Here is a 12,003-nt window from a genome sequence, read left to right as displayed (position 1 = left end):
CCCTGGCCCTCATCCTGAACACCTCCCTCCCCCCTCCTGGAGACTACCCTCCCCACGCTCAGCTCAGGCGTCACCAGTCCTTCCCCTGCACTCAGAGCACCTCGCTGGGGCCTGTGTCCCAGCGTTTGCTTCCTTCTGCCTTGACCTCCCCTCCTACCCGTTTCTCAAGCGCTGGTCTCACCTGCCGGCCCCTACACCTTCCTCCTGCTCCGATCCCAGGGAGAGGCGGATGCGCCACCATGTGTGTTGACTAAAGAATTCCAACCAGAGGTTTCCCATGACTGACTCAGTCTTTCCCAGGGAAACATACTGCCACACCAAGCCTGGGAAAAGTCCCTTTGCAAGGGAGCTGTCCATGCTCAAACACACGGACAACCCAGCCCTCACCCAAGTCCACGGCTGGGCTCCGTTGCCAAAAAGGACAAAAAAAAAAAAAAACGTGGGCGGTCAGGTTTGGGCCAACCAAACCCCCTTGGCCGGGCACCTGAGCACTAATAGGTTTCTGGCATGCAGAGGCTGGCTGAGGCCTTTCCTCCCTTTTAAGTCTGTTTAATGAGGAGCTCCCGATCCACGCCCCCTTACCCACCAGGGTTTCAAAGATGAGAAGGAACGCGGGGGGGATCGGAGCTCTCATTCAAGCAGGATGCAGAGGAGACCCCGCCACGAACCAGGTGGTCCCCCGAGTCCAAGGTGTGAAGTTTCCTCCGAGAGGCCTCATCTCATGCTGCCCAGGCTTCCCACACACCGGGCTCCTTCCTCGCCAGCTCACTGACCTCGCGGGCAGCGTGGAAGCTTTCACTGCAGGACAGCACCACCTGCTGAATAGCAGCTCAGATATCCCAGGCGTCCTCTTATGCTGATAAAAAGGATCACCTGCCGCTGTGCGGAGGGCCCTGGCAGCCAGGGAGGGAGTCATCCGTCTCCCAGCTGCCGCCAGCACTCAGCCAAGCTCCTGCCACAAAGCACACCTCAGCAGAGAAGGCGGGCTCCCCATTTGTTCCAGCACAAGGGGCAGACTAGGAAAGGGTATCCATCGCAGCCGCAACATGTCCGCTGCCAGACAGACCCTCTGCCCAGAGGACCCACAGACGAGTGTGCCCTTCACAGCAGGTGACACAGGTCATGTTCACACATCCTCTCTCTCTGGCCCCTTCTCCACCTACAGCAGCGCATGTAGGGCAGGGGATGCGTGCTTTCTGATTTTAAGACCGCAAAGGCACCACTGTCAATTACCGGCTTGCAGAGGTCCCAAGGCGAGGCGGCTTCCTGCAAGGACGGTCCCTGCAGCCTGTTTTTGTGGGGATGAGATCACAGAGCTTACATTCTGTGTTTGGTCCTACATGGGTTTTAAGGGCTGTATTCGGCAATTACAGAAAGGAGAAAGGGAGGTCAGCGGGACCGGAGGAACTCTGGGTGGTGTTTGAGAAGTTACTTATAACTACAGTGACATCACTCACTGACCGGACGCAGGGGAGAAACTCTGCCTTGCATTTTCCTTTTTTTGTCCTTCCGTATCTATTTGAAATTAGCAAAAAGATGGAACTTTTTACTCGTTTGGTTTTGACATGTCTCTGTTCAAGGCCTTTTCAGTACGCAATCCAAAGCGTGGGCCCAAGAAAGTTTTGACAAAGAAGCATTAGGCCACAAAACAGTCTCAGGTTAAACGCAAAAGATGACAAAAGACACTTGCTGAAGGAATTTTTATGGAACTAAACACAATAGTTTAGAGACTAACTGAATGAAGACCTTCAAGGGCCTTTTGTTTTCAGATCTAATTTCCAATTGGCTCAAGAAGAAAAAAAAAACAACCCTAAAATGTTTTTGAGAAAAATTATTAGCTCCTGGTCATCCCTCTCTTTCAAGGATGAACAGAGAGACTTCAAAGTTGTTTATCCAATAGAAGTAAAATTTTTTTTCTCTCTCAAGTATCCTCCTAAAAATGTAACACTGAGCCTCCTCAGACCACAAAACAAAGACTAGGCATTCATGGTCCACAGCATGTGACCGATTCCCTGTGACCGTCTGTCCTCCGGCGGACAGGGCTCCCCAGCACTGATGCTGCTGCACCAGAAAGCGAGGCCTGGAGAGGTTAGATGGCGTGCAGGAGGCACTCCGCCACAACCCGCTGCATCTCCGAGTTCGTCAGGGGGCTCCCGTCACGCTCAACTATGCGGACAGGGTGGAAAACAATATCCCAGAAATCCTAGAGCAAATAAAAGAACGCTCTCGTTTTTGTTTTGTTTCATTGGAATGCTGGTGCTTGTATACAGGAAGCAGGCTCCAATAAAGAAGGAAGGTAGCACGAAGGAGAACTCTGTGGGCATCTGGCTCACACTTGAGGCATGAGTGGCCAAAAGCATTATTTAAAAATATCAACGTCCATTTCAAATCCTGAGGCTTTCACTTTCCTTGGGACGAGTGTACTGCTAGTACCCTGTACTGTCACCTCTGTCAACTACCTGAGGTGTTTCTTCGGTCCTCACCACCCATCAGAATCTCCTGGGGAGCTTAAGAATTCTGATGCCCAGAAGAGATGAAACAGAATCTCTGGGCATGGGGCCCAGGTGCTGGTACTTTTGAAGGCTGACCCGCTGATTCTGATGCATAGCCCCTGACCTATTCCTAGGGGGTTTCCTTTTTCTCTTGGGAGGATGGGAGAAATACAAATGGATTAAGAGAAGAGCTGGAAGAAACTGAAGAAACAACCTGCCGGTGAGATCTCTGGGGCAAAGTGAGGCCTGGAGGTGCACCCCACCGCCCACGCTGCTGAGGGAAAAGACAGGAGTGGGGACAGACTGGCTTGTTCGTTACCTAAGTGAGCACTGGCTGGCCCCTATCATGGAGTTGGCAAGAGGTATCAAAACTCATCTGTAAAGAACATTCCTTTGTCGAGTGTTTACTACGTGAGAAGTGATGTAAGATGATGGCTTTCGCATGCGAAGAAACTACTAAGCTATTTACCACTATGATTTCTCTTGGTTCGTCTAGTAACAGCACTAGCAGCTTCTGTGTATTCTTTTACTGGCAATCCGTATTTTCTTATTCACCAAATGTGATAAAGCACGCACTCATTATAGGATTTCTGCCTGGTGTTACGATGCCCAACGCACAGAGCTCTCCTAGGTATAAAACCGCTGGCTCATAGGAGGGCTGAACCAGAACCTGATTTCTATTAGCATCATGATGTTCTCCGATGTGACAGTGACCAGGTAAGAAAGAGAGCCTGGGTGAAGGGTGAGGACTGCCTGCGGAACACTATCTCCAGCTGAGGAGCTACGTTCGCTCTCGCTTCCATGTTCCGTAATTCTTAGTTACCTGCTCTCTATTTCCTCTGTAATACAGTGACAAAAACCAGGCTGTCCATCTTGGATGCCTCCTTCCGATTTCTGTCTCTCCTGGGGGAATTAATCAGCTTTGCCTTACTCATCCTTTGCCACCTGTATCAACCAGAAAGACCTGGACTATTCCTGGGCACCACCCCAAACTAAAGAAAAGCTCAAGAGTCTGCATTTTAACCAAGCACACAGACACCTTACACAGTCTGGGACCCTCATCAATTCTGCCTTTGAAATGGACTTACCAGATGCCCTGCTAAATCTCTCCATCGCCGCTGCCACTTCTTAACTGGGGTTTCATCAACTCACCGTCCTCCTTGGCCTCCCAATGTATCTGGTCTCTCCCATGTATACTGGACTGCACGGCCACCTACCACTTGGAGCCCCACACTGCTGGCTCCACCTTCCTGACTCAAGTCACCTTCTCTGAACTCAAGCCCAACGCAGAAAGTCTCTACCACTTTCAACTGAGGGTTTCAGGTCTATTAGTTCTCTCTCCCAACAGAACATGAAGCTTCATGAAGGCAGGATCGCCATCATCATCCCCTTCCCCTCCCCACCTCCCGTATCTTCCACAGGGCTCAGGTACATCTTAGGTTTCAAGAACAGTGGTTGACAGATAATTGAAGCCCCTGCCTCAGTCACAGCTTTTTCTTTCATTCACCTTCTTCTCACTTTCCCTGAGAAAACTTTCATCCTCTCCTTTCTATTCCAAAATTGGCAAGAGTGGGAAAGAAGATCTGCCTATCAGTGGAGGAAAGAGAGAAGAAAGCAGTCATAAGCTAGCAACCTCAACTATCCAGAAAACAGCTGGGAACCAAGATTTAGTCTTTCCAGCTGCCAACATCTGCGACAAAATGCATACACCATTCAGAAGAGAACTTCCCAATCTCTTGCAAGCTTCATCCAATAGCTAGCTCTTTCCCAGACTCTCCCCAGAGCTATTTCACTCTGCCTTTAGATACAATTCTAGCAGGAGGGAAATATTTGGTTTCTCAGGTCACCGTAAATTAAGAGGGTGGAGAGCAAGTGCTAGATCAAGACACAATGACAGCCCTGAGAAGCTATGACTGACAGGAGGCAATTTATAAATCTGAAACCATAGATTACAGGCTGTTAGAGTTTAAATAGCCTTTCAATCCCCAAAAGTGTCCAGGGACACCAAAAACAAAGCATTTTGAAACAGTACAATTAGTGGCTCTGAGATTACCCCAGGCACGAAGAAAGGTTATTTCACTTTTACTGGGTCCCCAGCCACTAAATCCATGGGGAGAATATGTCCACAAGGCCAACCTCAGTCCCTGAGACCCAAGTGTTGTGTTTTTGTTTTTTTTTAAAAAGGGGGGGGGGGGCACTGTATCCAACTGCAATGCACTATCTCTATGTGGTCTCAAGTAGCCCGAACACAGGGACAGACTTTCAAAAGGAGGCACAGAACCCTCAGCACTGCCATTTTGATCTGGAACCTATCATCTAGCTACTCCCAACCTCACACACACTCCTCACTTCTCATCCACCCTTCCTTGTGGGATTTGTGAGTAAAACTCCTCACCAGATTAGAAACTTCCTTGAGCAAAAGGACTGCAGCTTTGTATGGACACCACGCCCCCATCGCCGCACCTCACAACTGAGGGGCTTGTCCCTGGGCCAGCTCAATCTGTCCAGAACCCCTAAGGCCAGATGATCCTAGGGAGGGAGGCATTTAAATGAGTGTGCTTTAAAATAGTCCGACCATTTCTGTAATCTCCAAAGGTACTGGTTTTCCTGCTTTCTTATGGAGTCAAAAAACAAAAAGGTTTAAACAAGCGCCAAGTGCTGGTGAGAATGTGGAGAACCCTCAATGTGCACTGTTGGTGGGAATGCAGATTGGAAAGCCACCGTGGAAAGCAGTATAGAATTACCTCAAAACATTAAAAATGGAACTGCCTTATGACCCAGCAATTCCACTTCTGAGAATATATCCAAAGAAACCCGAAACCCTGATTCAAAAGAATATACGGATCCCTGTGTTCTTGCAGCGTTATTTACAATGGCCAAGATATGGAAGCAGCAAGTGCCCGTCAGTAGATGAGTGGATAAAAAAGGTGGGGTACGTTTACACAAGGGAATACAACTTGGCCGCAAAAATAAGGGGGGGGGGGTTCTCACCCTTTGCAACAATGCTAAGTGAAATAAGCTAGTCAGAGAAAGATAAGTACCATATAATTTCACATATATGTGGGATCTAATGAACAAAATAAGCTAACAAAACAGAAACAGACTCATAGATAAAAAGACTGACAGCTGTCAGAGGGGAGAGGATAAGGGGGCTGTGTGAAAAAAACCTCACAGACAGACAACAGTATGGTGATTACCAGAGCGGGGGTGGAGGGAGTAAGTGGAGAGTAAAGGGGGATAAATGGTGAATGGAAGGAGACTTGATTTGGGTTGGTGAACACACAATACAATGTGCAGATGATGTATTATAGAACTATACCCCTAAAAACTGTATCATTTTATTAACCAACTAGAGGCCTGGTGCACGACACTCATGCACTGAGCGGGGGGAGGCAGTGTCCCTCAGCCCAGCCTGTGCCCTTTTGCAGTTAGGGAGCCCTCAGGGTACATCCTTAGCACTGCCGCGGAGGCGGACTGCTGTGCTTGTCACCCGTCAGGCCAGCTTGTGGCTGAGCGGCGCTCCCCCTGTGGGAGTGCACTGACCACCAGGGGGCAGCTCCTGCATTGAGCGTCTTCCCCCTGGCAGTCAGTGCACATCATAGCAACCGGTCGTCCCACTGTTTGGTCAATTTGCATATTACCCTTTTATTATAAACTCAAAAATTATTTTTAAATAGGTTTCAGCCCAGGCCCAGTAGCTCAGATGGTTAGAGCATCATCCTGATACACCAAGGTTGCAGAGGTTCAATCCCCGGGCAGGGCACATATAAGAATCATTAACGAATGCATAAATAAGTGGAACAACAAATCGATATTTCTTTCTCTCTCTCTCAAAATATATCAATAAAATTTAAAAACGAGAGACCCACTTCTAAAAAAACGGTTTAAATGTTAGATACTGTAATTAATAGGGCAAGCTTCTGTTTATCTTAAAATCTAATCTCTATGGGTTATAGAACCAAGGAATAAATTCTGTGTGTGCCTATCTGAATCTCAAAGTTTAGGATGAGTTTTTCCTTAATCTAAAGCAGGGGCCCTCAAACTACAGCCCGCAGGCCACATGCAAATACAAATATTGTATTTGTTCCCGTTTTGTTTTTTTACTTCAAAATAAGATATGTGCAGTGTGCATAGGAATTTGTTCATAGTTTTTTTTAAACTATAGTCCGGCCCTCCAACGGTCTGAGGGGCAGTGAACTGGTCCCCTGTTTAAAAAGTTTGAGGACCCCCGATCTAAAGCAACCTAACCTCAAATAATTTTAATCCTTCAGAAATGATATTGGGTAACTTCATATTTATGTCTTGATAAGTAACAGCATGCAAAAGTTTTGATTTGCTTTGGGTTTAGTAAAGACAGTACTTTAATGAATTTAATTCGTGGTTCTATAATATGAGATTATGATTTATACGTGGATTTTTAAAATCTAAACTGAACTAAAAATGAAATCTATTTCCTAATTCCCAAAGGAAATTCTGTCTTGTTTTAAGCTCATTGGTGACCATGCCACTTACACTCCAAGATCCAGTTATTTACAAACAGGTGCAGTGACCCACTCGGGCACTGGAAAGCTCTCTGCAGTTAGGAGCAGGCTGTCCAGGACTGCCTGGCCTGCTGTGTTCTGCCTCTGCAGCCCTTCCTCTCCTAGAGCCGAAGTCTCTTGACCCTTGCCCCCACCTTCCCCTCACTGGCTCGAGCCAGCGAGAAATTCTAGAAGAGAGACTTAACAACTCGGGCCAAGTGGCTCTGGTTGCTTAACAGGCCCTGACCTTCTGTCTAATAACTTGATTTCTTTCTCCTGCATTCCACAGGCTAACTCACCCTCTTACTCAGTTATGATAACTGTGCCTGAGTCCCTCTCTTGATAACCTGCAAGTCCCTGTGGGCTGAGGTACTGCCTTCTCTTGGCAATCCTGCAGGGGACTGGAGGTCTACCCTGCACCCGTATGGCCACCAAAGGTCAGGGCACATGGGTGCCCATGCCAGACCACTCCAATGCCCTGGGTCATGCCAGAGCCCCATGTGCCAGTGCACTAGCACTCAATCCCTGCTCTTTCCTCCTGGCACACTGAACTTCCTCCCAGCTGCAAATACCAGGTCTGCTGCCCCTACCACATGTCTCTCACCCCTGGGCAGGGAGTTCCAGGTCCAAATTGGGCCTCACTAGGAAATGACTCAGATCACAAGAAGCCGAGGATCCCCTGGCCAGAACAAGCAAGTCACAAGATCTGGAACCTACGCTATCGAAAATTTAAACTCCAGCAACAAAACATTGACAAAGCAAGAGAAAATAGGATATATCTTCTCCCTAAGAACAACACCCCCATATTGACAGGGTACGCTGAAGCCATGGTACCCTCATTCACAGGCTCTAAGGTAAAACCTGAGGACTATCAGAGAAATGACTACAACTGTGTCTTCCCTGGGTGGAGGGGAATTACAAGGATTCTTATAAACCATTTCCAAGCTAACACCTAAGACTCCTGAAACTACAAATATGAAAATAACCATATAGATACTCCTCCCCAAGGAAATCAAGTCATCTTCTAACACCCTGTGAACAAAGCTAGATTTATATGTACATTTTTATCAAGATCCTTAAAAATCAGACATTAAAAACTAGCTGGCGACACTGTCTGCCACTTCAAAATAACATGCAAAGCAGAAACCTTCATTTTCTGGTCAAAGCACATTTTTGTAGTACCCATCATTTTCTACAGAATTCTAGCCTTTTCTACTTTCTACCACTATTTTACAGAAAGACTTCCCCCCCCTTGGCTTTGTATCTTTGCTTTTTGATCTGAACAATCCTGAAAAACCCAACCTTGCAATCTTTTTCAGTCCTGGGAAGGAATAATACCAGTCATTTTAAAACCAAAAGCAGTGTCAACACTTCCTCAATGACACAGCTGCTCTGAGTGACCAGTGAATAAAAGTTTGTTTTTCTTTCCTTGGAAAATGAGGACATCTCTTTAAAATAATTCTCAAAGTTACTGAACATGGTCAACGACAGTAAGGCCTTCGTGAAGAAGGAGGCACTAGCTACCTATGACCAAACACAGCAAATACACATGCACAAGAGGGGTTGCCCTGTGACTCCAGACAGAAGGAGACCCAGTCTGTATGCCGTGCGTTACATGGAACACATGTTGCCTATTACAAACCTAAAAAAAGAAAAGAAAAATTATGCATATGAGTCAGCAATCCCACTTCTGGGTATTTACCCGAAAGAACTGAAATCGGGATCCCAAAAAGATATTAGCACACCCATGCTCACTGCAGCACCATTCACAGTAGCCAAGATGTAGACGCAACCTAAATGTCCATTGGCAGGTGAATGGGTAAAGAGTATGTTGTATACAAATACAATGGGATATTATTCCTTTATAAGGAAGGAAACCCTATCCCATGCTACAACACAGATGGATCGTGAAGGTCAAATACTAGATAATCCCAACTCAGATGAGGCAGTCAAACTCAAAGAAGCAGAGAGTGGAATGGCAGCTGCCAGGGGCTGAGGGACAGGGGGCAAGGGGGTGGGGGGTGAGACAGGTTGTTCAATGGCTATAAAGTGATGCAAAAATGCAAAAGTTCTAGAAATCATGCTATTACTTATCAAGACACAACATTATGCTTACAGTTAATAATACTGTACTCTTAAAATTTTGTGAAGAGGGCAGATCTCATGGCATGTGTTTCTTTTACCACAATTACTTTTAAAAGGAGGAAACAGGCTCAGGATTTGAGATTATGCTCGTTTCCAAACTCCCATCCCTTCTACAGCTTCACACTGCCTCCATGCCAAAGAAACACGAGCAATACAGATTAGCATATGATTAAGGGCTAGAGTGCCGGGGAGGAGGGGTGGGGGGAATGGAGAGGGGACAGGAAACCAAAGAAGGATGGAGTGGTTGAGGAAGCTCCAGAAGGGAGGCTGATCCCTGCAGGGTCAAGCTGAGCCTGTGGGACTGCAACAAGCCTGGCACCTGACTGAGTGCAGACACGAGCCAAGAAGGCCTGAGAGGAAAGAGCTTTCAGAGGCCACAGGTAAAACACTGACGGCTAAAAACTGAAGCAAAACCAAAGGAACTGCTCAGAGTCCCCTACGCCACTTATAACTAGTCTTCAGAGGTGAGTGTTTTCCGAACCCCAGGAATGGCCTTGCTATCAGACAAATAAGTAATATAAAAAGTCCTAAGGCACAGCCCTCCCTCAGGGGGAGTCTGACCTAAATGATCAGAAATAAGACCAGAGAAACTATAAACCATTTCTAAAGAAAGGAATAAAAATAATAGAGTGATGTCCCACTTACCTAACATTCCTGAAACATTAGGAATGCTAAATAAGTGAATCTTTTAGATAATGAAACTGTTCGCTTTAAGCAAAACCTGTGTTAATAGGGCAGTGGTTCTCAACCTTCCTAATGCCGCGACACTTTAATACAGTTCCTCATGTTGTGGTGACCCCAATTTCATTGTTATAAATTGAACATAATTAACGCATAGTGATTAATCACAAAAACAATATGTAATTACTAGAGGCCCAGTGCACAAAATTTGTGCACTTGGGAGGGTCCCTCAGCCCAGCCTGTGCCCTCTCGAGGTCTGGGACCCCTCGGGGAATGACCACGTGCTGGCTTAGGCCCGCTCCCAGGGGATTGGGCCTAAGCTGGCAGTCAGACATCCCTCTGGCAGCCCGGGAGCCCTTGGGGGATGTCCACTTGCCAGCGGGGAGCAGGCCTAGCTACAGTCGAACATCCTTAGCGCTGCTGAGGAGGCGGGAGAGGCTCCCACCACCACCACTGTACTGGCAGCCGGCAGCCTGGCTTGTGGCTAAGTAGAGCTCCCCCTGTGGGAGCACACTGACCACCAGGGGGCAGCTCCTGCATTGAGCGTCTGCCCCCTGGTGGTCAGTGTGTGTCATAGTGACCAGTGATTCCCAGTCGCCCTGCTGTTAGGGTCAATTTGCAGGCTGGCTACAGCTCCTTCAGGGTGGGGTCACCCTTGGGTGCCTGGCCAGCCTGGGTGAGGAGCTGATGGCTGTTTTCAGGCTGGCCACAGCCCCTTCAGGGTAGGGGCCCCCGCTGGGGTGCCTGGCCAGCCTGGGGGAGGGGCTGATGGCTGTTTGTAGGCTGGCCAAGTCCCCCAGCAGGGACCTTCACCCCATGAGGGTGTGATCATCCTGGGTGAGGGGCTAATGGCTGTTTGCAGGCTGGCCACAGCTCCCAGCCACCCAAGCTCCCAGTGGAGGCTGGCTGGAAGCAGGTATCTGAGATTTATTTAGCATCTATAATTGAAACTTTGTTGCCTTTTGTGGAGGCCACAGCTGGCCAGAGCAGGTGGGAAGCTTGGCTTCCTCCATCACCGGGGCAACCAAGCCTATTGCTTGCTCCAGCTCCGTGGCTGCCGGCCACCATCTTGGTTGGGTTAATTTGCATATAGTCACTCTGATTGGCTGGTGGGCGTGGCTTGGGCATAGCAAAGGGACGGTCAATTAGCATCTTTGTCTTTTATTAGTGTAGATATATGTGTTTTCCAATGGTGTTAGGCAACCCCTGCGAAAGGGTCATTCGACCCCCAAAGGGGTCACGACCCACAGGTTGAGAACTGCTGTAATAGGGGATACCTGCATAATGACTAATATCGGCTGGGTATTAGGAAATTATCTTCATTTTATTGTGTGATAATGGCATGGAGGAGGTGGGCATCTTCCCTTACCAATTAGAGATGCAAACTGAACTCTATAATAGTGAAAAAACAACACAGGGTCAGCAAAACAAGATTGTCAAACTTAGTATTTGTGAAGCTGGTAGGTCATATGTATCTCACAAGTTGAATGTTTGTGAGGATTTCTATGATGACTTTTAAAAGCCCCCAGTGAGCCATTTGGAGTAAATCTGTCCCTAACATTCACTACCCAGATTCCAGCTATCTTATTAGCATACAAAAATATCTCTCTACCTGGAATGTCCTTTACTCCATCCAGACAACTCCTATTCACTCCCAAGACCCTGCCAGCTTCCTCCGCTCACTCCAGAGCAGAACTCTCAATTTCCCTGGGCTCTCACTGTACCCCATACTTCTCTATGATGTACCCCATATTACATGACCGTTTATCTGCATATGAATCCATATACTCCCCCTATTCTGTAAGAAATATGCCTGAGGCCCAGGACATGGTATGCGCCAGATAAATATTTGAAAATTAAACAAGACCTCATCTGGGATGATCACAAAAACCCAGTCACCGTGCCGCCCCGGGGTCTTAGGAAGGCCTGCCAGGCTGCACAGCATGTGTCCTGGCACAGTCAAGCCTACCGACTCTGCAGCCTGCCTCCACTTCTCATTTCCAGGCTGTCATTTCTTATGGGCAGAGCCCCAACACACATCCATGTTCACAGTTCCAGTGGCCTCCAGATAAAAGAAGAGACCAAGGAGAACATACTGAGGAGAAAGGTGCATATAAGACACATGAACGAGCTATTCTGGACACAGGGCATTTCTGCTTAATGCC

Source organism: Myotis davidii, unplaced genomic scaffold (assembly GCF_000327345.1).
Source record: "Myotis davidii unplaced genomic scaffold, ASM32734v1 scaffold59, whole genome shotgun sequence".
Taxonomy (NCBI): domain Eukaryota; kingdom Metazoa; phylum Chordata; class Mammalia; order Chiroptera; family Vespertilionidae; genus Myotis; species Myotis davidii.
Note: the sequence above shows the minus strand (reverse complement) of the source record.